The following is a 25,456-nucleotide window of genomic DNA, read 5'->3' on the forward strand; positions in this document are numbered from 1 at the left end:
GTATTTAGTACTAACACAGTATTTAATTTTACTTTTAACATCCAGGAATGCTGTTATTTATCTCCTTGACTTCTAAATCATACCCATAATCTAAAATAAATTCTCCTCTTGAAAGTAAAAGCAATACTAAAATGGAACTAAGCCAGTTAATCCTTTCTTTTTTTCTAAGAAACTGAATTATTTTATTTAAAAATCTATTTTCTAATAACAAATTTTTGTGAAATTACCTTGTAGGAGCTGAACATTGGTTTATTCTCAGCATTGTTTCTGCTATCCTATTGTAAATATTTCAGTGGAAAACCAAGGACAGTATTCTGACTGGAAAAAAGAATTCTCTCAGTTATTTCAGTAATTATTTCACACAGCTGAAGGAAGCTAACCCTCTTATATTAGCTTAAGGAGTATCAACATCAAAGTCCCAGGGCCTATTATGCAGGAGAAGAAATGATGCTGAAAGACTATCAAGCTGTTAATGTGCATTTTCTTTCAGAGTTTTTTCAAAGTTGTGGAGTATGGACCAAAGTAATGCCTCATATATTATTATTATGATGGCCCACGATATCATAGGCAGGTGTTGGTGGTATGGCAGTAAAGGTTGAACCTTTCTGCCAATATTCTGTTACATGCTGTTGCCATGCAACAGATGGCAGCAGAGGGGCAGTCTGACAGAATGGCATCTGACACAGTGCGTGTGAAGCAAAGGTGTGTTATTTAATTCCTCCGTGTGGAAAAAATTGCACCCACTGACGTTCATCAGTGCTTGCTGAATGTTTATGGAGACCAAACAGTGGATCTAAGCACAGTGAGGAGGCGAGTGGTGTATTTTGGCAGTGGCAACAGCAACAGCGGGTCACTGCTGCTCATGCAGATTTGTACAAGCACGGTATGCAGGCTCTTGTTCATTGCTGGCAAAAATGCATAGGTGGTGAGTATGTTGAAAAACAGTGTTTTGTAGCTGGGAATTCTCTCCATTAGTGTTACTGTGCTCTTTATAGCTATTGTAATGTCCATGGAAATAGATAGGAGGCATTACTTTTGGAGCAACCTATATACATAACAAATGTTTCTCTATATTTTCAACCTAGTCTTTGTAAAGAAACCTAATATTAGGGGTACCATAATTTTACCAGAGTGAGAGCAGACCATCATCTTGTGATGGGAAACTGCCCGTTCATTCACATTTGCACTGTTTCTTAGTCTTACTTAAAACCATGAAATTGTTTCTTTAAGAATCCTTCTTGAACGATTCAGACTGAAAAAAAAAAAAAGAAAAGAAAAACCATAAGAAGCTGTTCTTCTGAAACTGTATTGAAGATCAAGGGGAGAGAGACAGAAACAGCAAGGCAAACAATAACTTGAGTGATTCTATTCGCTGTTTTTAGTTCTTTATCAAAATTCATGTTACAATACTTTTTCTTCTGACATCCACCACTAAGAATAAACATACTGTAGGTTAACTCAGTATTTTTATTCTGCTTTTCCCTTCTGCTTTCTCTTCAGAAGGACATACCCTTTCACACTTTAAATGTTTGCATTTAGTCATATAACATAACAATGCTAACAATATGCTAGACTCTGGCCTCCCTTGGAGCTGCAGTTCACCCCTAGAAGTTGTTGCCTAAGGTGCTTACTACAGCTGTATTCCAAGACTGTTCATTTAATTACTCTTCCTTGGTGTTCTGCCAGTACACAATGAACAATAATGCAGTCTGTCTTTCACTTTCCTCCCTTGCAACTAGCAAGCTGAACTAAACTAAAGAGAGAGAGAGAAGGAAAGGAAAGCACCAGAAAAGGCTTTCGATTAAAAATGGATGAAATCTATGCTCCTTAAGGAAATAGTCCAAGATGCATGTCCTGTAGAAAAAATATATATGTATTAATAAAACCTTATTTGAGCTATCTGGTACCAGGATTTAGTCAACTCAAAACATAATTTCAATTACATAGATCCAGTAGTGCAATCCAAAGCTTCCTTTTTGAACGTCTCCTTTACTCCAAAGGTGCCTCTGGGTATTTTTGCTTGATTAAGGTCCTGCTCCTGCGTAGTATTCTATGTCTGCATGTGTTCAAACCTTCCCCAGATTTAAGAAACAAAGTTTAACACCTCCGTGCAACCCAAGCTCACTCAGGTCATATGCTCTTCCCCACACACTTAAAGATCTTGGTCTAATGAATATTCTCACATAACACAAAGGTATAGATAAGGTAACTCTTTCATTACATGTATGTGAAAGGAAGAGATGGTGCCCAGCAGAAGATACGTCCAAACTAATATGTAATACTTTGACTTTTATTCAGCAGCTTGAATGTTATGCAGTATTCAGTCCATTACAATTCAAACCCCCACAAATCTGGGAAGGATTTGAATATGTAAGACATAGAGACTTACTGTAATGGAGTTTTCTAATCAACAAAAATATTTCTGCTTTAAAAAATTCATATGTCAAAAAGAGCACTTAAGAGTGATCCTATATGTTTAGATCACTCCTTGCATGAGATAGTCAGTGTTTCTTTTAATGCTGACATTTTTATATGAAATGTACAGCCAGGTGTTGAAGTCCTTTTTATAGTGTAGGACCTATTGAAACACATGCAACAATAATTGCAGTGCTGATATAAAACTAGTAGGAGGAAGCATTTCCTACTGTTCAAATTCATGAGCTAGGTCTACGGGAGTCTTTTTGTTAATGCTTCCTACTGTTACACATAATGCACTGAAAAACAGAAGGTATTAGCTTAGTAAAGCTGTTGTGAAGTATTGCCAGTGACTAAATGGAAACAGGTATAGCTTTTCTCTCATAATAGCATTACATCAAGTTCCGTATTGCTTTGTTCCCTTGCATGACCTCCTTAAATTCAGTGAAGCTGTACAGATAAAAAAGTAGTGAAAGGCTTGTGTATAGAAACTCTGTCTTAAAGAAGTGCTGTTACTCTTGATGAATACCAAAGGATTTACAAAGAATTAAAGTAATAGAATTGAAGGTTATTAAATTCTTTAAGCATGCCTAAGATTTAAACACAGAGATGAAAACAGAGGAAAATTTTTATTATTATTGAATTTTCTTTCCACCACTCCCAGTACTGAATCAATTTTTAAAGTTTACAGATTTCCTTACAGGATACCCAAGTCATGTTATACTGTGATAGCTTAAACACTTATGGGACAAATTGGTAGAAAGCTCTGAATCAAAATAAGTTTCTGCCAGACTGATACTAACAAAGGTCAGAATCCCCTGCCAGTTATGAAGTCTTAATCATAGAATCATAGAATGGCTTGGGTTGTAAGGGACTTCAAAGATCACTTAGTTCCAGCTCCCCTGCACGGGGCAGCATTGCCAACCACTAAATCAGGCAGTAGATCAGGCTGCTTAGGGCCCCAACCAACCTGACCTTGAACACTTTCTCAGACGGGGCATCCACAACTCTGGGCAGCCTGTGCCAGTGCCTCAATGACTAAAGAATTTCCTCCTAACGTCTAAATTTGTAGTTCTTGATAGGAGGGGTTGACTGCTAAGATGATGCAGAAAAATCAAATGTCATGCTTAAGGAAAGCTGGCATTAAAATGCCTGGAAAACTAGCCCAGACATGTCAGTGTCAACATCTGCTGCTGACAGTCAAGCCTGGACACTTCTCATGTACAGTCTTACAAAAAAAAAGTTTCAGAGACTCCAAATTTTACACCTTTCAGAAATAAACTTCTTTTTTTACCTCTTTTGTCTCCCTTCTTCTTCCCATAATTTACATATTCTCATTATTTTAAAGGCCTAGAAAATGCATTGCCTTGGAGAGCTAAGATAAAGTCTGACTGTGAAAATCTAAATGGCTTTTAACTCCTCATGACAGAAAATAATTTATCAGAGGGAGTCAGCTGTGTTACAGTTAGGAATAAGCTATGAAAACAGTGTTTTATTTATAACAACGGATATAAAATATTGATGAAATAGAGGAAGATAACAAAGACTGCATGAAAATAATAATAATCTGCTTCTTATGAATACATGTGTCCAGACCATGAATATAGCTGGAGCTGAATGAGAGAATATTCCCTTTGAATACGGGTTGCTATCCAGGATGAAACTGTACCCAAAGATTAGATAAAATTTCACATAATTCTGAGGGATGGATCATCACAGAAGATCAATAAAGGCTGATTACCTAGTTCCTGAAGCCACCTTTTAGTAACTTGATGGGAGTTTACTACTTCTTTGAAACTCTTGTTAGGATCTTTGTCCAACTCAGGCTACACTTTGGTTTATTTGATAGATTTTTCTTATGGCCAAGTTAAAGAGTGTTATAATATACGATTCTGTGATAAACATCCATTGAGGAAAGAGCTGATCTTTTCACACAAAGTAAGTAGCATTTTAATTTGTGAACAGTTTCATCAAAATTCAGTAGGGAAAAGAACGGTGAGAATGGATTTTTGGTGTTACATTGTGCATAAGGCACCAGGACTAGAAAAGGAAGCATATAAAAAAATAAATATGAAATTTTCTATTCAGTTTGATTTTTGATAGAAAATAATTTTTTGACTGAAGTATATTTTTCAAGTAACTCTTTATGTTCCCTCTATCCATTGCTTCCTAACCTTCGTGGTAAACAATTGCATTGTGAATCTCTACCCACTCTTCAGCTCTCATTTAGAGGGGGTTTTGTGATTAAACTAGAAATTGTAATCCAAATGGGAAGACACTATAGACTATACAGTGTATAGGGTTTTGCGGGGGGGAATGTTTTGTTCAGTTTTCTTTGCTTTTCCAAAGCAAGAGGTTTCAATTCACTATGTATCACTGTATGGATTAATCACTTGGCAAAAGTTGTTGGTGTATGCTGTGGGAAACTTAGAGCATACCCAGAATCCTCACTCATTTTTGCAGCCAGTGTTCTACAGGTTTGGGACCTTTTTTTTTTCCCCACAGTTGTGTATTCGCCACTGCAGGGAATATGTCAGGGTATATGTCTGCACTCTGATGGAGGTAATGCATTCATTTCTACTTGTTACAATGAATCTACAGTCATTAAATGAGAGATTAACATTTTGCACATCTGAAAAAGAACATATTACAGTGAAGAGAGAGCTAAGTCATAGTGTCTAGTATATGGATGTGCTGATTGAAGCCTGGGGATGATTTATTAAGTTACCAAAGTAAGGAAAACAGATAATGTCTAGACTTTGAGGACATAGATTAAACTATTGTCTGTAAGGAAACACATGCAAATTCTGTCATGAAGAATTCAGTATGAATTTATTTCCAAAAAATGTTATTCAATATATTTAACAACTCTAAAATACTACATTAATTTAATTCCCTTAAAATGTGAATTTTTTTTTTTTTTTTTTTTTGGTAACTGACAGTAAATGATATTGCTCTGGTGAAGAGATTTTTGGCAAATATGACAGCTCAATAGCACATGAAACTCATTGAGGTGTAAATACTAATTGAAAGAGAGAACATTGTTGCAAATGTTCCTTACAAGTAATCTTGAAGTTCAGACAAAGAGTTGACAGCTGAGATATCACATGACTGTTAACAATGCAAGATTACAAAATACTTGCTAGTTCATTAAATTTTCATTGAAAAAAAAATAATTATTAGAAAGGTTATTATTAGCAAGGCAAAAATTTGCTGCTATATAAAGACAGGTTAAGATCAGTACTTGAAGAATCATCTCAGCTGTCTCAGAAGCCATTAGGAAATAAAAGTCTTATTTAGCTCTTGCAGGAGACATTTCAACCTCTGTAACAGCAGATTTGATGGGTATGACCTGAGAAAAGTCCCCGTCATATAGGTCAAGTTAACACATATTGATGTTCCAGTGAACATATTCATGTCCACACTGATAAGGCCTTCTACTTTCTACTCTACAAATTTTTTCACTGTGGACAGTGGAGTAAGCCAAATCTGGTGAAAGCTTTGCATATTGACTTTGTAATGAACTCTCTTCAGAATTATGGCTTCAAAGTATAGAAACAAGATAGCAAAAATGATACAAGATGATCATACAACAGTTTCAAGTCAGAATAAACCTAAATGCAACCAGAACTAGGGGAGCAGGTTCAAACTACAACCGGAGGATGCTGTTTAGCAATGTGGATGACCAGAAGGTCAATGCAAGTACTTTTTTCAAATGTATCCTACTCTTTTGAAGTGTAATCACAAAAAACTGTATTTTTCACAGAAGCTAAACTGAAGACCTTAATGATACTTGCATACAAATCTGTTGCTGACTGCAACAGCCAAAAGATCTGAAGGATATTATCAGATATGATGTTGAAATAATTGAGTTTGCTCATGGTTTATGTAGACTCTCAGATAATAAGGAATAAATTTGACTTTGTAAGCTGTAAATAAGCTTTATTTTTTCCGCCTTTAAATTGCTGATCTAAGTAACTGAAAGTACAAACTGATCCCTAGTTTATTTTAGTTCTGGAAGGCATAAAGACATAGGAACAGAAGGGGAAAGGAGAATTGAGGAGGCAAAGCTTTACTGCTCTATATATCCAGTCTATGCTATATTCTACAGAGCATCTTAATAAAAATGCTGTTCTAATTCAGACTAGCTATGTCTCCTCATCCACCTATTCCACCTACCTCCCAGTAGTCTCTAGTTTCTGCATTCCTAGTGCTTTACACAAAAGTGTACATGTATGATATGCAGATCTTCTTTCACCTCTATATTCTCTTTCATTCAGAGAAAAATTCTTAGCTATTTTTTACCTTATCTTTTGACAACTTTAAAGACACAGATTCATATTTTATTTTTTGATTTATGTCTTTGTATAAGAGGTTTTAGTAGCAAATAATTCAAGTGAAGTTATGCTTAAGCAAAATTATGTAAAATGTTGTAAGGATTACAAAACATTAAGAAGAGTCACTGATAATAAGGATATGTCAGCTAAAAATGTTTTTCAGGATTTTTGTAGTGGTACTGCAGGATCTTGAGGAACTTCACCGACTGAATTCTGTAAAGGTAATTGATAATATTTGTCTCAATTTACTTTCCCTGTTCTGCTTTACATGTATTGAGACTTCATGGAACATTTTGTAGAGAACATTATGGTCTCTTTCGCCTTTAATCTTCTTGCAGTGGTCATGTACCTTCTAGAAGCTAGAATATTGTACATTTAGAACATTTTCAGTTTATGAAATTACTTACTGTGTTTCAGTATTGTGAATGTAGCATATAACTGAAGAGGGAAGAGAAAAAGATAAAGGGGTTTAATGAAAGAGAGTTGGTTTAATAAGTCTAAGTATGCAATGCAGAAATGAAAAATATTTTCCAGAGTACATCTCAGGAGCTATTGGTCAGGAAACTCAAGCTTTGGGAACTCAAATACTGGGTATTTTCACCAGACATGACTTAAGCACAGAGTGGGAAACAGAAACAGGTATGTGTTACTTCATTTTGTTTTGTTGTTGTTTTTGTTGTTGTTGTTTTGCTTGTTTGTTTCTAACTGAACATTTGAATTGGTTCTTTGCATTGACAACTGTTCAGAATAATCAAATCACTGTAAGCAAGTGTTTTCTGCTCAGAGGCAGCCCTGTTTCTCAAGTTAGAGTGTCAGATCTCTTACCCAGCACGGAAGTAGGTCCAGAAGCAGTACTGATTGAGTGGCACAGGAATTTTTAGCTCAGGCTTAAAACTGCCAGTTTATGCTAGAGAGCGCTATCTAGTTCTATTCTCTAGCTCTACTGCTTCCAGATCTGGAAAAAAAATCAGTAGAAGTTCTGGGGTCATGCATTTCATTTTGCAGTGCTACTGTTTCTACTTTCGAAGAACTAAATACTGGGATATTGAAGCAAATGTTCTTCAGTTATTATTCAGACAGTGTGCTTGCTGGTGTAGAAGTCATTAGCAACCTCCATTGCCTTGAGTTACAACCCAGGTCTGCTCTTAGCGAGTATGGGCTGTTTAGACAAAATTCAGCAGCCATGATATTGCAGCTATAATTTTAAGCGTTTACATGAGACAATGCATAAATTGAAGCTACAGTACAATCAAGGCAAATGGGAGAAGTCCAAAACAGTCTAATAACCAGGTGGGAATTGTTTAAAATTGTGCTTACAAATCTGAAAATGTTTACTGGCAAGAATTAATCTTTATCATATATAAGTGAAATCTTGTTTCTGTCACATTTATGCCACTGAAGTCACTGCAATAAAGTAACATGAGTGCAACTCAGTGAAAAATATGGACATTTGCTTTTCTGAGCACGCGTTTATTTCTGCAATGATTAGTGTCCATATATGAATTAAATATCCTTTCTGAAGCAGTAAATAGGATAATGTATAGTGGATTCAAAAACAAATGCAAAAAGAAAAAGCTTTTGGGAAAACCCAGCTTCTCAAAAGCCAAATTACTATACAAATCAATAAATTTTATTAAAGCACATAGTTTTTGCTGATGAAAATGTAAAGGAAAAAGGATTAAAAAATAAATTTCCTTTTATTGCAAATTTCATAAGCAAACCACACTTAAAATGTATTTTTTTTTTTTTTGTCATGGGAAGTAGCAGGCTCAGCAACAGTTTATCATATTTAGCTATGTTTAATGTGAACTGTTCATAGTTATCTCCCAAGAATATGTCTTTGTGACTAAGAGGATATAATGCTCATACCACAGACATGAAAAACTTCTTGTACTTTCAAACATAAAGGTACATAACTGCAACTGCTAAGGTGCCACTCTGATTACGCTTCAGCAAGAAAAAGCAGTGACACTAAAGTGACCTTCTGCCATCTGAAATTTAGCTGACAATTCAGAACTGCATCATTTTTCTTCTAGGGAATTATGTTTCCTCACTTAACACTGTGAACCTCAAGTATCATTTTTGTATGCCTTCAGCAGTATTTATTTCCAAATAAAAATTGTAATATCAAATAATTTTATATTTTTCCCCATGTAAGGACATACTTGAATTTGTGAAATTGCAGTTTTTCTCAGAACTAGGAATTAGTCATTCATAGAGTAGTCTTATTAATTTCCATCTGTGATACAGACTGTATCAGCCCTCTTACTCTGTAACTCATATCCACAGTGTTAATAGTGCCAGAAATGCAGTAAAAAGTGCAGCTAAAGCTTGTACAGAATTCATGATAGAAAGATGATAAGAGTCCCCAAAGGAACAATATCTCAGTACAGGGAGCTGGAATTGTTTGCTATCTGGTCTTCAGGTTGTCCTCTCCTTTCTTGAAACTGGTTAACATCAACATGTGACAACATTAAAACTGATCAGCTAAAGAGCCAACAGTTTCATGATCATTCATTTTTTTCCAAAGGATATCGATAGCAAAAATTATTGAATGGCACAGAGTACTAATGAGATATATAGATACTGTATTTAAGTACTCAATTTATATAATTGTCCAGATTTTAGGAACAAGTTAAAATATTTTTTCACACATTTTTTATCATTTCAGTAAACACCTTAGAAATAACTATACTGAAATAGTTTGTGTTGCAAAAAAATCACTACAAGAAGGAAATGGGAGAAAAGGGAGAAGGGAAAGGGAGAAGAGAGAAAAGGGAGAAAAGAAAGGAAGAAGAGAGGGAAAATGAGGGGAAGAAAGAAAACAGAAAGGAGAAGAAAAAATGAAGGAAATTATATCTTACATTGGCAATTACTGGATGTGTTACTGAATGGTATTACTATAATGGCAGCATAATGTCCCTTGCAATTATACAATGTCCTGAAAACTTCAAAAGTCCACTCACCCTTAAGTGGTACAACAAGAATTTTGCTTAATACAAAAAATTATTTTAAAATAAAAAGATTTGTAAGTATTTTAACTATCTACATATACATATGTATGTGTATGCTTAGTGATCTTTCAATATGCATAAAAGAGTACCTATTGTCAAAGCTTTTATAAGTCTTCTCACTCCACTGACATTTGTCTCACTTGCACCAAAAAACCCTCCTACCTCAGCAGTTTTTTCATACTAACAGACTTCCACCAAGACATAAATCTTACTGAAAGTAATTACACTTTCAAGTACTAGAGTGGGGAATCAAGCAGAACCTGAGAATTAAGTGTAAGAAGATACAAAAGATATTCTTGCTAATTGTCCTTTGTCTACTACACGAGAATGTTTATGAGGTGCATCTTCAAATGTGTATATCAGTTCTGCAAACAGCAGAAGCAATTTTAAGACACCATGTGAGAAGAATGTATAATGTCTTACTGTAGCAGCAGTATTTAAATCCTGATGGAGTCCTGTCACTTAGCAAAGTCATAGACAGAGCTAAGGAACAGAACTCTGCAATCTTTCCCTTCCTTCCCAACAAATTGTGTCTTTATGCAGAAGAAAAGGTGACAGAATTGGGGTTTCATTAGCAAGTGTATTTCTGACAAGACTTACTACTTCATTGCAGCCTTAATCATAATGTAAGCTTGTAATTAAGAAAGTATCATTCAGCTAATGATATAATAGTACGCTGGTGGTTTCATCAGGGCAGCATATGTATTAAAAAAAAAAAAAGAAGAAGAAAAGTTTTCTTAATTTAATTTCACCAAATGTTTGAATACTTACCTGCAGTTTCATGGAGTTTGAATTAAAACTAAGTTGCTTCCAGTTGCCTCACTTAATTGCTCACTCATGCCTTTTGCCACGGGACACCAATACCCTCAATTTCTGACCAGAGTTGCTTTCAAAGATTAGCTGTCTGCATTTAAGCCCAAGTACAGACAGACTAAATGTTCTTAAATACATGTAAATGGTAAGTGTTCTAGTCACTATACTAATACCATTATGTACTGATAGTAATATTTCTCTTTAAGTAATTGATGTGTAACAGATTCCTGACTATATGCAGTTGAAAACAAGGAAAGGTTAAAGAAATAGGTAAAGGCAATGAAATCAAAATAACTTTATTTATCAGCTTTAACAGCCAGTCCTCCAGTAAGCAATCAAACACAGTAAAAGTCTCATAGCAAATGCTATGCTACTATTTATTTCAGTGACAAAACATTACTTGTGCATGCAACAGTAAAGCACAGGTGATCAGTTCTGTACAGCAAAGTCTGAAGAAGTCACACTAGCAACCAGCCATTCTCATTTAAGTCTTTTTTTGTACTCTTAATCCATTTCTATTAGGCTGTCAGATAAGAGCAGCTTTATTATCTCACAGCCCGGTTCTGCACTGGTAGCTGGTCATTTGCATATGCAGCTGGTACCTAGTATGATCTGATTCCTGCAGACTTTCAAGACCTTTGTTTTATACTCTTCACTGACAGTGTACAGGCAAAGTTGCTGCAGTTTTATGATTGTTTACTTCTACATAATTCTTTTTCTGAAGTTACTTATGTCATAACAGATCCTTGCATTCACTCGTATATTAGATATCACTGCCTTTGCAAAACTAAAGTAGCAATTTTATTGCTAGTCTTTTCCTACTCTTCTAGCATAACTCTACTAAAGTGTTATTGCTGTGCTTCACTGGTCATTTTAAGTAGCCTAGGAATGTGGGTGTATTGGGTTTGCATGGCAAAGTTTCAGTAGTGGTGAAAGGTGGCTCTGTGATGAGTCCAGAAATTTCCCACGTTAGACAAGTGCCTGAAGGAAGCACAGCCCGTGGGTACCGTCACAGGAGCAGCCTGGGCCAGAGCTGCTGCCTGTGGGTACCCATGTGGAGCAGTTCCTGGAGGGTGGGCCCCGTGGTACAGAGCCATGCTGGAGCAGTGCTGGGAGAGCTGCAGCCTGTGGGACGCCCACCGAGATCTGTTTGGGAAGGACAGCACTCGTGGAAGGGACCCACGTGGAGCAGAGGCAGAGTGACCATGGAGGATCAGCAGAGACAAGAACTGAACTGACTTCTGCCATTCAGGGGGGGAAGGTAGAAGAGGGTGGTGGATGGGGGAGGAAGGCATTTTTAGTTAGTGGCTGCACCCATGGCCAACATCTACAGTTTTTTCACATGATGTAACATGTTCTGGAATTTCCCTTTGGCTAGTGTAGGTCAGTTGTCCAAGTTCTGTCCCCTCCTAGCTCCCTGTGTCCCCTCAGCCCCTCTCTGCTGGCAGGACAGTACAAGAAGTTCAAATTCCCTTGGCTCTGTGCAGCCACTGCTCAGCAGCAATTAAAACATCAGTGTGTGATCAACATTGTTTTTCTCCCAAAGCCAAAACACAGCATCATTCTGGACAGTATAAAGAAGGAAAAAAAAAAAAAAATCAACTCTGTCCCAGCTGAAACTAGGACACCACCATAACAGGTTCTTTGCAGGAAACAGAGGAAAGGAAAACTTCATTATGGAGAACAAGAACTGTGGGAAAATTCTGTATGTAAATATTTAATAATGACAGGCAACAATTGAACAGGCCTACAGTGCAGCTCCTTTATTGCAGTCTCTGTTCTGCTGCAATTTCAGGTTCTGTTTCCAGATTTCTCTTGTCTTCTGGGAACAAGGTCCAGAGTCATAGGGAAAAGTCTGGGAACCCTCTGAAATGCATGAGGGTGCCTGCTGCTGACAGACATGGATGCAGTTAAGTGTCTTAGCCCAAGGAAGCTCTAGTAGCTTCTAAGGAGTATGATTAGCTGCCCTTGACCCAGGATGCCTGGAGCTGTTGCTGCAGCTGCCCCTATTGAAGAGATGCACCTTTTCTGGCTGGTGCTTGCAAGAAGACTAAATAAAGTCCAGGTCCAAAGCTCAGCCAACAGATACTGTAGTTTGTGCAGAAGAAGGGAAAGTCAGTCACTCACTGAGTTGCTCTCAGGTATGGTGGTGACACAGCAGAGATAAGTTTCCTTGGCAGGTTTTGGAGCTAGAGCAGAGGCTTCAATGCAGACACAGCTTTGTATAGTAGAAACAACTCTTCAAGACAGATGGCTCTCTGTCCTTCAGGAGGAGTGCAGTCTTGGAGGAGCTGTGTTGCCATGTTGTGGAAGAGTTACGGAAGGAAGTGAAGGGAAAAGGATCTCGGTTTTGTGATGCTCTTGCTTAAAAAAAAAAAAAAAAAGCTAATGGTGTCTTGTGGTGTCTTGGACTGTATTAAGAGTGAGGGAGGTGATCCTTTCCTCTGCTCAGCACTGGTGAGGCAACATCTGGAGTATTGTATCCAAATCAGTCTAGGCTTCCTAGTACAAAAGAGACAGGGACATACTGAAAAGAGACCAAAGAAGGATGAAAAGATTACTAGAACCTGGAGCTTCTCTTCTGTGAGAAGAGGCTGACATAGAAGAGGAGGAACAGGAGGAATTTCATCAATGTTTACAAATACCAGAAGAAATGGTGAAAAGAAGATGGAGCAAGGCTCTTTCCAGTGGTGCTCAGTGACAGGACAAGAGGCAGTGGGCACAAACTGAAACACAGGAGGCTCCCTCTGTACATCAGGAAGCAGTTTCTTACTGTAAGAGTGACTGAGCACTGGCACAGATTGCCCAGAGAGGTTGTGGAGTCTCCTGACCTTCAAAAGCCACCTGGATATGATCCTGGGCAACCTGCTCTGGGTAGCACTGCTTGGTGGACCATATGCCCTCCAGAGGTAACCTTCCAACTTCAACCGTTCTATGAGCCTAAAAATAAATGAATCTTAGCCTACTCAATTCTGACCTTATAAGAACTAAGAGCAAGCTTGTCCTGAGAGAAAACTTTTGTCCAGAAGAGCTCTGACCCAAGCTTGTGGCCTCAGAGTTTCAGTGTCAATCTCAGTGGACAGTAATTCCAGGTTTTTAACACAGGCATCCCATTCCACTTATTCCTTAAGAATGGCAATTAATATATCTGCATATGAATTCCAAGCTAGCAGATGCAAGGAAGCTCCCGTAAATATTCTAAGCCTACATGCTCATAATGCTTAATCTATTCTAAATAATCCTGTCTCTTTTCTAATATACCCCATGCTAACACAGTACTTGATTTGGTATGTTTTGTCAGCAAATATGCAAGAACAAGTTAAGAGGAGGGATTTATTTCAAATAGTCTTGTTTGAAGACTTATTTTTTTCTTTTAAATAAGAATCATATCACTGTATACTCTTTTATATACTTTATATGCAGGACATTAAAAGTTTAGTACTTAATCACATTTGAGGAATGGCATCACCTTGGCTACTCAAAGGCATTTATGTTCAATATCACAGTTTCTTGTATAGGGTTTTTTTTTTTTTTTTTTTTTTGTAATTCTTAAATAATGAACACAAATTGATTCATAACGTACTCTGGGGGAAATGTGAAACTTCTGAAAGTGAAGAAAACCATACCCATAATATTTTCAAGAATTTACAGAAAAGCATTGCAAGCATTCGGTGCCTTATAATTGCATTTTAAATAAAAGCGTGATGGCAAGTTCTAACTCATATTGGGCAGTGCATTAGATGTGAATAAACACGCACCTTACTGTACAATTTATTTTTTTTTAAAGACAGTTAATATTTTTTTCCTCATAGCATTTAGGAAAAAGGGTCTTGTGTTTAGGAAAAGATTTACTTGGGGTATAAAAGCTGAAAAAGCTGGAAAAAAAAAGTGAAAATATCAAACTTTTAAGCTGTCTTTATTTTGTGTAGCTCAGCACAGTAGAATTATAATCACAGTCTGTAGGCATAATTTTGAATAAAGAATATTAAAAACTCTTCTCAGTAAACAGATAACATCCTTACATAAACACTACTCGGGAATGTAGTGAGGGTTCAGTTCACTGAATTCAATAACAAAACATCCCCATTCATTATAAATGCAAGTCCAGTGCTTACACTTACAGAGGTCCTTGGATTGCAAAAACAGAAAAAGATGCTGAGAAATTGGCTTTATCTGGAGGTGTTTTGTAGTTTGTCTGGTCATATCTATTCAAGGTGATTATTTTATCATTGTTGCTTTTCTGCCTAGTAACACAACCATTTAACTTAAAGTTAGACAGTTTTCCAAATTATAATAAACCTCTCGCTGTCTCTACCTGTCTGTTGTGCACACTGTCTGAAAGTGTTCCAGGTTATTTAACTGAGAAACATTTTGAAAGTCACCCCCTGAGGAAAATGTTGTTCTTATCATACTAGTACCAAATATTCCATTCCTAGCTGTTACAAAACTCACTACTTTTGGCAAATTCAGGGGATTAAGGATAAAATATAGATAAGAACATTGATATTTTCCCTCTTAAAATAGTTTAACTGAGTTTTTCTATTTCTGCGTACCAAAATGGAACAAACTTATCTAGCCTTCTCCAAGCTTCCTAAATTCTGACTGATTGCTTTTAATAATATTTATTCATTCAAGTATATGCCTATGTTTTAATACAAAAGATTCCTGTTGTCAGCCTTTAGAAAAATGTGTTTAAGAAAGATAATGAGGAAAACCCATATTACAGTCTTATTTGTAATACTCTATATTGATTTTAGTATCCAAAAACAGACAATTCCAAACTGTTTATTTCAGGTAGCACACATACATATATACCTTTAAAATATATATATATATATGCTTGTACATACACATATGCATTTCCATAAATACAAATGCAGTTTATAATATTGAATTTTTTATTAGCCTAATGGCTGCAAACATAATAACTATGTAAAAATAATATTTTTACATACGTATTTGACTTTTCATTCTTTTCACCCCATGCAGTTACATACAAACTTACAGACATGTGAAACTTTAGTAAATTTTTACCTTAATAATGTCATGCAACACACAATGTTAGTAATTCTAGCATGTGAAATTAAAGGCAAGTAAACAAAATACTCGAGGATTCAATGGAAAACTAATTTGAACATTCACACTCTCTCACCTTGTAGTCACAACTTATCAAGCATCAGCTGCAATAAAAAGAAATTTCTATGAATTGACACGTATATGTATAAGCGCTTGCCATTTAGTACCAGCAGCACCGTGAAATAAACTGTGAGCCCAGATTTTCATGGCAGTCAGTTTCACACTGTTTGTGCTGTAATGGGAAAAGTTTGATTCTAAAGAAAAAGCTCTGACACTTAATCAAGGTGCTTCATAAGTAACTAACACATTTTCACTCCAGAAAGAAACACACAGGACAGCCCTAGACCAGAAACACATAGAATGGTGACATCAATTTGAGGGTAAAGCCTGAAGTTCTCAACTCAGGACCTTGTTTTAACAATGCATGGTTATCCATGGCTCTTGGAGAGCAGAATAAAATCTTCAAAAATAACATGAAACAAGCAATTTTTGTTTTCAAAACCACTGCAGTTGCATGGACTATGTGGACAATGAATTCTAGAAGATTTTTTCATGTTAAATGTGAAAGACACTATACATGTTCCAAACATGAACATAAAGATAAAAAATGTTAATAATTGTTAATAATTAATAAATGATAAATGTTAATAGTTTCCTAATTTTAGGGTTTTTTTTTTCTTTATTTTACTTCAAGCTGTAAATTTGTTCGGAGTATGACCACATATGAAAACAGGAAAACCAGTAATGGAGATGGCTATAAAGATCAGTGACAGCTGATAAGGTACAAATGACACATTAGCTGTCTATAGTATAGTCAGTTAATTATATGGAAGAATATAGAATGTGCTCTATATTTGCATGCAACTCTATAGGCTAAATTCAGAACTAGCAGGTTCAAAATGCTCTTTTAACTGCTTCTGTGTGAAAAGAGTCAACGAATATTTAGTGGAAAGTATCACTGTATCTAAAACTCAGAAGCTTAAAATTTGCCATATCATGCTTGAGGAGTTGAGCACCAAAGGAGAAACAGCAACAGTTCCAAGCCACACACTCTGAACATGTTTTACATGAAGACTTTGAGTTAAGATGCAGCTGAATTGTCCCTCTATAAATATCTTCAATTCCATCATTGAATATCTGAAGATAATAAACTTGGAGATTTAATACACATGAATCATCCAGGGACTGCACTTTTCCCAGATGTTCATGCGCTCAAGTAGTTCTGCAATTGTTTCAAATACAAGATACTTACTCGGATTTCTACTGAATATTAGAGAGATTGAATCTATTTACGACATGATGGGGAGAACAAAATCATGTCTTTCTGACATTTACTGTCCCAGGTGATTTTAAAACTTATACCCTTTCCACTGTAAAAATCCTCCAATGCATCTTAAATCCTCACCAATTTAATTGTGCTGCTAATTGTGTTAATGTAAAAATAAACTTAGATTGACTTAAAGAATACTTAACCTTGTTACTTACAGCTGCCTTATCTCACTTTCCTTTTAAATTTATTTAGTGAAAAAACACATATGAGAATCATTTTTTCTTCCTTTTTCTCAGTTCCATTCCAATTCTTCTCACAACTTTCAGTGCTTATAGGATAATGTTGTAAAAATACAAACATCAAATCTTTGTAATCAGGACAATCTTTGCATTTGTGTTCTATCTCTGTAGAGCTTCAACATGAGCTTAATAATAGGTACACATTGAACTGATCCACAATAAATAATGATTTCCTGAACAAAAGACAAAGTAAACAAAAAAAAATCTCCATCATATCTGAATAAAACTTAATTAATGTAGCAGTATAAAATCAAATGAAAATAAAATTTGTAGAATTAAAAAGCAGTAACTGATTGAAGTGCTATCTTAAAGTGAAAATAATGCTGAGCTAAAACTTAGGAATGAGAGGTACATTTAAATAATGAGTAGCTCATAAACCAATAATGATGAGAAACTGAGAGAAGATACTACATCTTTTTGGGAAAGGATGAATCTTCCTCAGTATTAGTGCCCTGGGAGATTCCTTCAAGAAAAAATGACAAGGAACATAGGAGACATAATAATTTTAGGATAATCATTTTGTGTGAGAGACCAAATTAAATGTACAGACATGAACAGGACACTGTTGTAATGAAATGAGGTTTTTCAAATTAATTAATTATAGGTTAACAATAAAATTTGTTTACACTTCCTTGGAATTTCTGACTGTTCAGAATAATAGAATGAAATGAACATTGAAAGGCTGAGGTAATTTTTTTTTTTTTAGTCTTTGAATGCAGTTAGTGTTCATCTGCTTCTGAGCTCTTCCATGCTCTGTATTGTTTTGCATGCTTGTGTCTGCAGATGAGATAGTCTCAAGTGTTTTAGTTTTCAGCTTGGTGGTACTGAAAACCTGATGGCACTCTCTCATCCCAGGTGACCTTTCGTTGTTTCTCTTTCCTTGCTCAGCACTTCTGTGCATTCAAATTGTTACCAGATCTTTCTTGGCAAGGATCATTTTATCTACTACTGCTGTACTAAAATGTGAAATGAACAAAAGCGGCTTTTCCAAAGAAAATTTTACTTTGGTATTCTGTATCCTCTGTCTTGGTTTTAAACTAATGTATTGAGCCAAGTATTCCTGCCAAGGATAAGAGCCATCATCTCAAACTATCTGATTTAAATATTTAAAATCCTTACCAACTTTGAAAGTAATAGACTTTTAATCTTTCATTCTTTATTGATTCTATATAAAGCTATGTCCTATCTTTCTCACAAATGATATTAGTTATTTTTAACCATTCCCAATGCTGTGTAGTATATTAAGTAAATGTACAGGATTTTGTTTTTTTTTTCTCTCAATGCTGCACAGTGTTCCTGCATCAGATGCAGGTGGATGGGCGCTGACAGAGGTCCTTCAAGGGGCGGCCTCTGTGTAGAGGCTGGGGCTGCACTTGCCAGATCCAGTGGACTCACTTCGGGGCACTGCAGGGCTGAGTCCAGCAGCCACCTCAAATGAGTCTTACCAAGAAACAATTCAATGCATCATTAGAAATTCAAATTTACATTGTTTTCAGCATAATAGTTAAATTCTCCCCTATGTGTATCTGAGAGTCACAGTAGAGATAACAATATTAAAGGGAAAAGAACACAATGCTTTTTATCGGAAAACCAATTGTACCTCTTTATCTAATAGGAAAAACTGTATAACTGTAAGTGACATATTAATGTACAAAATTATTCTCAAAGCAAATTCAATTGGTGAAACAAAGGTGGATACATGGGGTTGTGAGACTGTCTTACTTCAAATACTTTATTGAAATACATGAAAATAGTAATTAATAATTACTCTGTTATTAGCTACTCCACTTCAAAAACATTAGAGAACATTATTTTCATTATGATTACTGCTTATGATTCATCTTTTACATTATTTGACTGAGGAAGGAAATGTTCTTCCAAGTGCTGCAAGAAATATTCTTGGTGAACTATGCAGAAAAGAAATACCTAAGAACACAGTTTCTTTTTTTCCTCTGCCAGTAGGTACCAATAACAGAAAAATAAAAAAGTAAAATGATCTTTAATATCAATTCCTTGAGGCAGATTATTAGCAGGGCTTTCTTGTCCCATCTATTTGTGTTCTCTGTTGCCACCTATGATACTGAAGTTCAAGTACTTCTGTAAATCCCCTCAATAGCCTGTCTGTTTATACCTTCAGGCTGCAAAGTGATTGGCTGAGTGCCTGGAGAATAATGCCAAATCTGAAATATCTTCTAGGACTGCTAACTGCAACACACTTGTTCCCCCATGAAAAACTGAAAAGGAAACAAAAAAATATTTGAGCACATTGCTGCCAATTCAGTCACCTGGAAAATAATGTTTTGAGCTAAATCACACTAATTCATTTTCTCTATAACTTGTAAATATAAAGCCTTTGCCTTGTAAATATAAAGCCTTTGCCTATATAAAATATTACTAATTAATGTGAAAAAGACTTTAAAATCAAAAATTACCTCTACATGAGCGTAATTATTGGCAGTCTAAAGCATGCACAGACATTTTGTTGAAACAGTTTGCCTACTCCGGAGTGGAATTGAAACTGTTTTTATCCTAACATATAGGATAACAGTAAGCCAAGGATAACAGTAGGCCAAATGTGGCGTAAAACACACCAAAAATAGTTCAGGATTTCGGCATGAATTTAATTTACTTGTCTTCACAAAAAGGTTGGTTTCTGATGATTAAATACCTTCCTATTCATTTCATTCTTCTTTTTTTTTTTTATGATCATTCTTTTTTTTTTTTTGTCACTTGCTTTTCAGATAAGATGTTATCTTTGAGAAGAGTTCCTCTGTCTTTTAAAATATTTTCACACCAATTCTCTTATTACCTGTCTTCTAAGTCTTCATTCTTTCCTTATTGTCCTTAAGGTTTCAGGAAAATGATTTAATAAAGAAGAAACATATCTCTCGTTTTTCAGACCTGCGTTCACCAGTCCATCATGTGAAGCAGAAGAAGTTCAGCTCAGTTATGGCTACAGCTGTTTACTACTTTGGGGATTCCCTGCTGGTCAGAAAGCAGAAAGTGTTTGTTTCTGAACCCCATGCAACTCAGCTCCAAAATGCAGCAGCAAATCTTTAATAGGTCTATCTTGAATGTATGGCAGTTGTATTGATGGATTTGAAGCATGGGATGGAAGTGTGGAGTACCATGTTTTAGTAGACAGAATTGGCAGTAATTTGAAAAGCTGTTTACTGATACCCTTGACCAACCACAGTTCCAAAGGAAGGGACTGTATTTTAAAGACCTCATTCAAGTTATAGAAATATTACTGTCACTTAAAAATAGGAATTCTTACTCTTTTTTTCTACACAAAGTACTTCTTTTTTTCTCTAAATACTCTAAAATTTATGGAAGTTGTGGATTTATGTCAAAACTTGTAATCAAAGTGATGCAACATGCACTCCAAATGTCTAGTCTAGAAAAATTGTTAACAAATGAATGTAACTTCAGAACTGGAAGCATTAGCCAGACTGCACCCTATCTGTCAATATCTGCTCCAAATATAATTACAATTTATGGAATATAAACTTTATACCACTAGAAGCTATGTGACCTTCTAGATGCCTTTGTTAAAGTTATTTCCATATTTTGTCCCTCACACACCCACAAATATGACTGAATTATTTTGAGCACTCTGATATTAACTAGGGCCAAGATATGTAAAAAGAAAAAACATTCATAATGTCAAATGCCTTTCTTAAGTTTTTGCTGAATATTTCAGACAGGAATCATTTGCCTACAATAATGTTTTTGAATTTTTTGCATTTTTTTGAATTGTTGGCTAAATTCATAGACTCCGGTAATATTTTAATACATACAAGGGGTAATGATTTAGGAAAATTGAGAAGTGTGATACTGATTAGGCAAATAAAATAAATAAGTAAATATATAAATGAGTTATTACCAAAAGGTTTGATAATGTGTTCAAAGCATTATTCAGTGACAGACTTTTAGCAATGGATGTTTAGAATGATAAAAATAAAGCAACAAGCAGAACTCATAACTGTATAAAAACAGTGACAAGTTTCATACTAGAACAATAATTATGGAAATAAATTTGACATCTTACAATCTCACTGGTGTGGATAACCCTTTCATTGAAGGAAGATTCTGCTTATGCTGAAGATGCTGTGAGTTACAAAGACTAAAATTGAAGTGAAAACTGTATTTCCACTTTGGTAGTAACCTCACTGAGGTCAACATATTTCTCACCCTTGCTGTCTGTAGTTCAAGTGCTACCTAGTTATTTGCAGATAACTAGCTGCAAGATAAAAAATCTCATGGATACTTGACTACTTTATGAAGAATGGTTGGGTTAAGGTATTGGTGTATAGTGTGACTGATTTACTCAGCTGTGGACAGTACTCCAGTAAACCTTTTCTTGACAGTTCCTAAGAAGCAAAGTGAAGAAGCACTGAAGAATATGGTAGGACAGGATAGGATAGCTTGGCCTAGCATAATGTAGTATAGCATAGGATTCCATAGCATAGCAGAGAATAGGATAGCATAGCATAGGAAGCATAGCTTGTAAGGAGTAATATATTCCTACAATAGACATGGAGAGGAGAATAAATCCTGTAAATCAGGAAAAAGTATTCTCCAAATAAAAGCAGTAGAAAGTCTAAATAATCAACGAACCAGTTTCAGGATAGCATAATCAGTCAGTATAAGCTTTTAAAAGAATAAAACCATGACTAAGCAATAACACTAGTAGTAACACATCTTTATTAATTACATGAATTTATCTTTGAAATCTATTAGAAGTACTAGGTTAATGCAAGTATATTATTTTTTTAATCAGCTCATCTTATGTGACATTCAAAAGAATGTTGTAGCATACATTAATTTTATTGCTACACATTGCATTTATCTTCTAGCTTCAGGCATACCCTGCCTAACCAACTCTGTGGGAAAAAAAAACCTGTTTCTTTTCATGGTTCTCTGAGTCATTGGCAGTGCCATTTCAGTGCAAAATACTGAGAGAAAGTTATATTGCTGTATCAGAAGTACTTTTTTAGGGTTTATTTCTAGAGAGATGTTTTATTATGGCAGGATGACAGCTTAGAAGAAAGGTAGGGGTGCAGAGGCTAGGCATTCCCACAACTCATTATCCTGCAAATACATGGATTACCACAGTGCGAAAGAGGCAACTGTATTCAAGAGCAGTCAACAAATCTCTGTGTGAATAGTTACTGTGAGAGGCTTGAAATGAGGAAAGTTGAAAGCGACTTTTGTGCTGCTCAGACTCATTCAGTCATGTAAGGGGTGAAGCTTCATTTCTCCAGCTTAATAAAGTAGTTCATTTTTAATTAAGAAATAAGATATGGTAGGACGTAAACAGTAACTGCATTAATTCATAGTTAGTGTGCTGCAGCTAGCTATGAGCCTGAAGGATAAGTCAACATCAGAGCAACTAGACGTGAATTACCACCACTGAGTGTTCATTTTGGAATGTCTTACAGCCATTGTAAAAATGTTATTATTTTGAAAATATTTATATTGTTAATTAAAGGTGTGCACAAATACATTTTTGTTTCAAACCACACACAGTTTATTCTTTTTTTTTTTAAGTGTATTCATTTATTTAGTAGGAGAGAAATTCACCCCTCCCTGCACAAAGCACATTTACAAAGAGAAAGTGGCAACAGGAGAAGGGAATAACTGCTCCATTCCATTCTGCTAATCCCAGCATCTTCAGTATCTTAGTGAAGGTTTGAACACAAAATTATCAGAATTGTGGAATAAAAAGGCAGTGATTGTAAAAGCATTTAGATAAACAGTGGAAGCTGAAAATTCTTGGTTCTGAAGAGGTTCTGAAAGTTCTTTTCTGCAGAAATACAGAATAAATCTCTTGCAACACAGTAAGATAAGTTCCTTGGCTTCAGAGAGCTGCTGTGTATTCAAGTAGGATAAGATGCCACCCTAATGACTAATATGTAATTAAATCTGTAGGGTATTTACCTGCTGCTCATCTCCTCACCCACTGCAGATTTCAGATGTACCATGTAATGGATTGTGAGCACACCTAAACTCCTACCGTACCTACTCTGAGTTAGACCTCAGCCAGCTTTTTTCCAACAGTACTATAGTCCTGTCACTACAGTGCAAGGCTCTTTATCCTGCAAACGATGCAGGAACATTTAATAATACAGAAGAAAACATATAATTCTTAGTATTCTTTCAGTAAAAACCTTATTTTGTTTTACTAAAAAAATAAATTTAATATGGTTTAATGATATGGGTGGACAGACAAAATTCCAACAAGATGAACAAAAAAAAGGAAATAAATATTTAGGGTTTTTTTTCATTCCATCTTACAAGTTCTGTAGTAATTACAGTTTCTTTCATTACCATTCTTCCTTTCCTTTTCTCATTTTTATCAGGTTAGTACCCAAAGAAAGAATTTCTGGCTTATTCTTCATTTCAGAGAGGGCATGTTAGCACTGAGATGGGTTCTAATAATATAAGTTGGCAACAAGTTCTGTATATAATATCATAAAAAGTCAGTTTCTGTGATAATACGAGACCAAATGTATGGAAATACAGTGCATTTGGAGCACATTGCATGATTAGGTTTCTTTATGTTGCTGAAAACCAATTAAAAATACAATGAGATATCATACAATACAACCACCCCATCCGGTAACAAAATAATTACTGTGACTCTTCCAAACATCATTTCAGGAATTTCTTTTCCATATGGTATATGAAAAAAAATCATTGGCAGTGTTGAGTTGCTACATCTGCCAAAAATGCTCTTTGTTAAGCAGTAATTCAAGTAGCAAATAAGTTTTATGTATAATTAGCTTACTAAATGACCATGTAAAATAGGTGAATTTTGTTGTTCATGAATAATTCATACCTGTGAATATATTATTACTACTAGTTTTGTTTAAAGTTAACTATCTTTGAGATAGATAAGAAAGATAGATATATCTTTTAATAATTGTATCAAAGTGTGGAAAACAATATAGAAATGTAGCAGTATCTACTAGAATTACCATGGTTTCGTATGCCATGAAAACTGCATATTGCGTTGAATGCTCTGAGGGCTTAAGAAATGCTTTATCTTCACAGGACACAGGAACAACTAGAAGTAGGAATGTCATTAAAGAGAGCAGTTGTATTCTTTATCATAATCACTTGCATTGCAAGTGTCATTCACCACTAGAGCTCTCCTTCATAGGGCGATTTTGGTCTGTTGGTCCAGTTTTAAATAAACATTGGGTTTAAACTAAGCCACAAATACAATGGACTTTTAAATGATTAAATGTACTTTCAGACATCTCAGTAAGAATGGCATTAATGATTTGATTCAGTCTTCTAAGAATTTGGAAACAAGAAAAAATTCCTACATAGCTCAGACATTATCTGAAAATAGATTCACTACATGTAGTCTTAACAAGCTAGTAATCATTTATTTTTCCCTCCTTTAAGGAAAACTTTAAAACAACCAACCAAAAAAAAAAGACTTTTTTTTCCTTTTTCTGTTTAAACAGTTTCAATACTCAGTAGAAACAAGGAATGACACACCAACAATAGGTTTATTATCTATTACATTAAGAAATAGTTGTGTTTTACTCAATAACAAAGCTACTTTAGCCTCTAATATTTTATGAATATTCTTACTGCACAGTGAAAGGCATCAGTCTCAATGACTCTCTCTCAAATGATCAAAACTAATTGTTACAATTGCTTCCAGTAATATAGAGAATATACCAGGGTTAACTTTCCAGCTAAACCTTAAAATTACCATTATTTGAATCCCCAATTTTCAGATTTTTGAAATAATCATGTAAGCTGACAAAGTCATACAAGAAGAAATGAGACCAGATCAAGTTGGACTGGACTGGAAGGTATTTTCCCCAGTGGTGGCCTACATTAAAAGAAATAAATGAAAGATCATTTGTAACAATACTGACTGCTTCCACTTCTCATATCTGACATATTCAGGTCTAAAAGAAATGCATTTTATTGAAAGGAAATTCACTGTCAGCTTAACAATTTCAAAGGAAAGGATTTATTTTAAAGGGAAATATACTTTGATTTTAGCTAAAATCTATATATGATTTGTAAGGAAAGCATATAAGCAAACACATGTATCATATTCAGCTAAACATGCTAAAACATAAAATTTTCTTCCTGATTAATGAAAATATTTAAGACTCTGTAAATTCAAAAGACAAAAAAAAAAAAAAAAGGAAAAAAAGGGAAAAAAGTTGGTATATATATGTTTGAAAAATAGATCTG

General features: G+C 35.2%; 1 long non-coding RNA gene across 2 annotated transcripts; it reads left to right on the plus strand.

Annotated features, from left to right (window-relative positions):
* Nucleotides 783-25,442, plus strand: LOC110394823. 2 transcript variants are annotated; one of them, XR_002435937.1, is made up of 4 exons: nt 783-925; nt 6,899-6,973; nt 7,287-7,391; nt 20,124-25,442. It is a non-coding gene; the product is annotated as an uncharacterized LOC110394823 (long non-coding RNA). The 2 variants fall into 2 exon arrangements; XR_002435938.1 differs by having other exon boundaries at nt 6,916-6,973.

This window comes from Numida meleagris, chromosome 2 (genome assembly GCF_002078875.1).
Source record: "Numida meleagris isolate 19003 breed g44 Domestic line chromosome 2, NumMel1.0, whole genome shotgun sequence".
NCBI lineage: Eukaryota > Metazoa > Chordata > Aves > Galliformes > Numididae > Numida > Numida meleagris.